The sequence below is a fragment of the Nannospalax galili genome, unplaced genomic scaffold (genome assembly GCF_000622305.1).
Source record: "Nannospalax galili isolate Female #2095 unplaced genomic scaffold, S.galili_v1.0 scaffold411, whole genome shotgun sequence".
NCBI classification, from domain to species: domain Eukaryota; kingdom Metazoa; phylum Chordata; class Mammalia; order Rodentia; family Spalacidae; genus Nannospalax; species Nannospalax galili.
This window is the reverse complement of record NW_008329714.1, coordinates 43,105-49,742: the sequence shown is the minus strand read 5'-3', so window position 1 is coordinate 49,742 and position 6,638 is coordinate 43,105. Positions and strand designations below refer to the sequence as shown.

Sequence of the window (6,638 nt, the reverse complement as noted above, 5' to 3'; positions counted from 1 at the left end):
ATAAGTAAATGTAATTTAAAATAATAATTAAGGGGATGCAGAGATTGCTCAGTGGTTAAGAGTACCTGCTACTCTTGTAGAGGACCAGGGTTTGATTCCCAGCACCCACATGGTGGCTAACAACTCTCTGTAACTCCAGTTCCAGGGTATTAGCCTCCCTCTTCTGACCTCTGCAGGCATTGCATGCTTGTGTGCACTTACATACATGCAGGCTAATAGAATGCCCAGGCTGCCTCTGGTACTGCTGCTGGCCTTATGGATCAGTCACACCCAGATCGGTCACTCCCGGAACTCAGGGGGAACTGTTTGTTGAGACAGCCTGTTGCTCAAGATAGCCTGTCCTGCTTAAGCAAGCAGCTCCAGGAAAAGAAGATCCTAATTTTCTCAAGAGTACTTGCACGCAGACCCTTGTAGCTACATCCACTTCCTCATTCCTTAGCCCCTATATAATCTCTAACTCTCCCTCTCCCCAGTATAGCCACTTCCATCCCCACAGAAGGCTGCTGTCACTCCCTGGGCTGAATAAATGCAGTCGTGTTCTGTTGAAGGCCTAGCACTGGTCTGTTTTCCAAATCTACTTTTCTGCCTGCTCTCTAAAACCTAACCCAGGCAGTATTCATACATATAAAATAAAAATAATAAACAATAAACTAATTAAAAATAAATGTATTTCCTGATTCAAGCATGTTGGGTGCTGAGCGTATTCCCTGATTATTATTATTTTTGTATTGGGTCATTGTTAAGGCCCCAGTCTGAATGTTGAATCCATGGATTTTCCCTTCTCTTTTACAAAATGGACCTGAGGGGTGTTTTGTATCACTTCTACCATGTTTTCTTTCTGACTGTCAGTTGTTAAGGCCCCAATTTGCATGTTGAATCATGGATTTCCTCTTCTCTATCACAGGCAGGAACTGAGGGCATCTTCTGTCACTTCTACCCTGTTAGTTATCCCCCTCCCCCAATGCTCCTACTATTCCCCATGGATTCCAAGTTTTTTGAGCACAGATCAAACTTGTACTCTCTGTTCCTTTCAGGTTCTCAGCTGTAAGAGATGTGGTGAGCCAGTTCTTCCATCATATTCTCTCTTTTATCTAATTTTACCCATCACATCAGAGGCCAACACAGGGTGCTTAGCCACATGTCCTTTATTTACTGTGATTCCTCACTTACAGAACAAACAAGTTCCCTATGGGCAGCCATGTTGGCCTCAGATGCATTTCTTACAATACGTGACAACAGCCTCACAACCTCCATGGCAGCTTGCTGATGGTTTCATCCTTTACAGGGACCACAGAATTTGGGGACCATAGAATTGCTTGAAACCTACACCTATTCTCAGGGAATCTCTGTACTTACATGGTGGATGCCATTTATCAAAAAGTATGCCACTCCATACTGCATATAGGAAAACTGCACCCTGGGATTCGCCCCACAGATACTTCAAGAGGCTCAGCCTTAGTTATATGTCACAATACACTTAGCAAGACCCATGCAGCCATTGCCATATCAAGAAGGCACACTACCACACAGAACATGGGAAGGATGGCTGTATTAGAATTCTCTCTGTGGATGCTCCACCTCAGACTGTTCATCCTCAGTGTGCTAAGAAGTTATATTCTTTTCTTTTAAAAAATTATTGAATTTTTGTGTATTTCATACAGAACATCATAATCATCTTTATACTCCCTTCCCCATTGGCTCCCTCTCATAGCCCCCCACTGGAATTCATACATTCTGTCATTTGTGTAAAGGCCTTTTGAGTCAAGTTATTGTCCCCAGATGTCCCTCAGTGCAAGTTCATCCACTGAGGTCGTCTAGTCAGTCTATCTAGAGTCCTCCCCTTTAAGATCAGTTCTTCCTCACCCAGCAGTAATCAGTTGCCAATAATTCTTTGACTAAGATTGGAGCCTGCTGCCCATTTCCACAGTTCTGTGCTGGGTTTTTGTCTGCTTGAGTTTGCATGGGTCTTGTGCATGCTGACACCATTGCTGTAGGTTCATATGAGAAAAGTCCCAGGAGCCTGTGGGACTTTCTGTATGGTCGTGCACCGCCTCCTTGGCTCTTACAATCTTTCCACTCCCTCTTCCTTAATGGTCTCCAAGCCCTGGGTGGGTGTATTTTAGTATAGGAGTCCAGTCGAAAGACCCACACTCTGTAGACTCTTATTCTTTATGTTTTGGCCATTTGTGATCTTTTGTGTTCCTGGCCCTCTGTTGCATGAGGGGGCTTCATTGATGAGAGTTGAAAGATACATTAGTGTTCCCTTCATCCTTTGTTCTATGTTCCAAGAGCCTTAGGTGTAGAGGTTACATCATAGATGTGCCACTTAGACTTGGGCAATTCACAGACAATCTCTGTATGTGACCAGTGGTGTAACTCCTCTGTATAATCTCTGCTTGTTGAAAAAGAAGCTACTTTGATGGGTGGTGACTGGGATACTTGTCTGCAAATTTAAGGATCCATATTTTGCATATAGTAAGAAATTACACTTGTCTAGGGATGTGCCAGCCTTGGGGTTTACTCTAAGATCTATGACCTCTCCAGCCATGTGTACTTAGCTAGGTTTACAGTACCACAAATGAGTTTCCTCCCATTGAGTGGGCTTTAAGTCCAATTAGGTAGCTGTTGATTGCTCCCAAGATAAAATTGCCACTATGCACCAATGTTGTTTGGTCTGCTGGTCAATGATGTGGTTTTTAGGTCTTGAAGCTGAGGTTGGAACATCAATTGATGTTCTTCCTTACCGGCTTGCATAGTGCTCTCCAAAGCTATGAGATATAGCCTTTGGGGGTGGGTGGCTTCCAGGTCAGTTCCTGCTCTATTGCTCCAAATCCTGTGTCTGAAGTATGTCCTGTCTTCAGTTCTTGTCTTCAAGTTCTGTGAGGCAATCAAGGGCTGTGTCAATAGCCTGTGTAATTTTGGGAATCTCTTGGACTACCTGGCCAACAACTCAAAGGAAGTTTTATCCTGTTTGGCACTATTTCCTGTTATATAGCCTTTTGGACTAATATGATTCCCTCTGGAAAAACACTTTTTGTTTTTGGTCTTTTTGAGACAGGGTTTCCCTGTAGCCCCAGCTGGCCTGGAACTTACTGTGTAGACTAGGCTGGACTTGAACTTACAGAGATCCTGTCCTCTGCCTCTTAAGTGGTGGGATTAAAGATATGTGCCACCAAGACTGACAACATTTTTAATTTTTCATATAAACTAATGAGTTTCATTAAGGCATTTTCATGTATGTGTCACTATTTTTTTTCAATTAAGTCCCTCCTACGGTGCCTTCTCCTGTCCCCCTGACCCTTCAAATACTTCCCACTTTTGCTTTTATGTCCCATGCATTCCATTGTCTTTGCATTTCCTACCTCCCATCTCTCTAGGTTCCATATATGAGAGAAAATATATGGTGTATGTTTGGGCCTTATTTTGCTTAACATAATGATTTCCAGTTCCATCTATTTTCCAGTAAATTTCATAATTTAATTTTTTTATGACTAAATAAAATTCCATGAGTTATATGCGCCACACTTTCTTTTAAAATATTTTTTATTACATCTTTAGAATTTCATATACACATATAATGTATTTTGATCACATGTACCCCCACTCCTTCCCCTATCAGAAAAAAAAGCACTAAGAAGCTTAGTGTTCCATCTAAGGCATGTGCTGGAAAAGAAGCTATATTTGTTACAGAAATTGGTGCCATTAAGAAGCAGCTTGCGGGGCTGGAGAGATGGCTCAGCAGTTAAGAGCACTGACTACTCTTGCAGAGGACCTGGGTTCGATTCCCAGCACCCACATGGTGTTTATGAACTGTCCTTAACTCCAGTTCCAGAGGAATCCAAAACCCTCTTCTGACAGCCGTGGCATTGCACGACATGTGTGCACTCACACATGCAGGCAATACACACGTATACATAAAATAAAAATAGTAAAATATTTTAAAAAATTCATCAGTAAATGGCTACTATGGGCTGGAGAGATGGCTCAGAGGTGAAGAACACTGACTGTTCTTGCAGAAGATCGGGTTCGAATCCCAGCACCCACATGGCAGCTAACAACTGTCCGTAACTCCAGTTCCAGGGGATCCCACAGCCTCTTCTGTCTTCCACAGGCATTGCATGACACGGGTACACTTACCTACATGCAGGCACTACACACATACACATAAAATAAAAATAATAAAATATTAAAAGAGGAGGAGGAAGAAGAGGAAGAAGAAGAAGAAGAAGAAGAGAAGAAGAAGAAGAAGAAGAAGAAGAAGAAGAAGAGGAAGAAGAAGAAGGAGAAGAAGAAGAAGCTTGCAGCCGTCTTTAATCCCAGTACTTGGGAGGCTGAGCCAGACAGATCTCTGTGAATTCAAGGCCAGCCTGGTCTACATAGTGAGTTCCAGGCCAGCTGGGGCTACAGGGAGACCCTGTCTCAAAAACACAAAAGAAGAAGAAGATAGTGAGGAGGAGGAAGAGGAGGAGGAGGAGGAGGAGGAGGAAAAGGAAGCAGCTTCCTGCTTTTTCCTGGCCAGAGGCGTGGACCAGACCTACAGGTGGGGCATGATGGTGGTTGTACCAGCACCTCGTAGGTGCTGTCCTCCCTCCTTTCCTGGCTACTCTTCGCTGACATGCAGATATATAGCCGCCGGCTAGTGTCCACCGAGTGGCTCACCATTCAGGGGGCCTGCTGGGCTCCGGCCTTATCATCTTCTCCCTCAATGCTTTCAATAATCTTGAGAATCTGGTCTTTGGTAAAGGATTCCAAGCAAAGATCTTCCCTGAGATTCTCCTCTGTCTGCTGTTGGCACTCTGCATCTGGCCTCATCCACCGAGTCTGTGTCACTAACTGCTTTATCTTCTCCATGGCTGATTTCTACTATGTCAACAAGATCTCTACTCTACCAGGCAACAGCAACAGCTCCATGCCTCACACCAGCCAAAGTCACTGGCAAGGGCAAGAAGAGAAAGTGTCCAATAAAGTTGATTCTTTGTGAAGAAGGAGAAAAGGAGGGGGAGGCGGAGGCTTGCTGGACTGGACTGGAGAGATGGCTCTGTTACAGAGTTCAAGACAACCAGGAAAAGACCACCAGACCCAATACAGATTTTAATTAGACAAATTTTATTGCTGCAGCAAGACTGACAGTCTCCAGAGCCCAGGTAAGGGAATGCAGTGAAGCTAAGAGAGGAAGGGAAGCTTTTTAAAGGCAGAAACCACAAGCAGTTGCAAGGACAGTGGGTCACACTGACCTTTAAATGCAGCAAGAAGTAAGTTTACAGAAGCCAAAACAAGCAATTGTTAGTCATTTTCTTAACAGATATATAGAAACCTTGATAGTAAGGCTCTTTCTGATTATTATTATTATTTTAGCATGTGTATTAGTCAGGGTTCTCCAAAGAAACAGAACCAGCAGAATGAATATGTATAAAGATTTATCAGCTTAGCTCACAGGATAGAGTCCGAGTAGTCCAACAATGGCTGCATCACACTGGAGAGGCTGAGAATCTGTAGTCGCTCAGTCCATAAGGCTGGATGTCTCAGTAGTCCCAATCCGGTGCTGGAGGTCTGACAAATTCCAAAATATCAGCTAGTCTTCGGTCTACAGCAGCAAGACGAACCCACCAGCGAGAGAGAAGGCAAGCCGCAAAAAGCCCCGTGTTCTCCTCTGCCTTGGTCTTTTATACCAGCTGCCATCAGAAGGTAACACCCACATTTAGGGTGTGTCTTCTGGCTTTAGATGATCCAATCAAGAAGTTCTCTTTCATTTCAGTTAATCTCAGATCAAATCAAGTTGACACCCAGGATTAGCCATCACAGCATGTTACCAAGAAAGACAGGATATTGTTTAGATTATTCTCTTGGGTGGGCAGAAGCATGGCTGCAGTGGGTGGCAATATTCCTTTTTGTGGTCAGCTATTTCTAAAAGGAAAAAAAACTTCTGAGGGAAAGCAACTAAGTTCAGACCTTGGGCTGCCTGCTTCTCTGATTTTTGAAGTCTAAGGTGTCTACTTTGTACAAAATGGAGTTGCTCTAGTTATTAGAGCTCAGCGGTTAAGAGCGCTGGCTGCTCTTCCAGAGGACCCAGGTTCAATTCCCAGCACCCACATGGCACCCAACAATTGTCTTTAACTCCAATTCTAGGGGATCCAATGCTCTTTTCTGACCTCCACCAGCATTGTACAACACAGGTCCTCTTACATGTAGGCAATATACTTATACACATAAAATAAAAATAATAAAATATTTTTAAGAAAGAAGCCTCCTGCTCTGCACTGAAACAATGAGAAGGGTACCCCTAAACTCGCAACTTGTAAAAGAGAACTGAAAGGATTTTTTGCCCAAGAAAGCAATTGCTTCAATATACAAAATCTTCTGATATGTGGTTGAAGGAGGCCAGGGTCCAGCCCAAGCTAGCAGTGAACATGACAATGTCATATATGTAATACTAGCTTTATAGATGTGAAAGATGCAAGAGTGAGGTGGTCACAGATTCTTCCTCTGCAGTTTCAGAGAGCTGCTGAGGCAAGGCAATGGCGGGGGAGTCCCTGAGTGAAGTCCCTGAGAGACCAGGGGCCCCCGAGAGGCCATTGTGTAAAGCTGTGAAGGTGAAGCCTAGGTCGTAGTGGAGACCCAAGATGTTAGAGTTGCCAGAG

At 43.8% G+C, this 6,638-nt stretch overlaps 1 pseudogene; it reads left to right on the top strand.

The window, feature by feature from the left end:
• The window catches only part of LOC103741062, a 5,935-nt pseudogene extending 981 nt beyond the window's left edge, over positions 1 to 4,954 (top strand).
• The last annotated feature ends 1,684 nt before the right edge of the window (positions 4,955 to 6,638 follow it).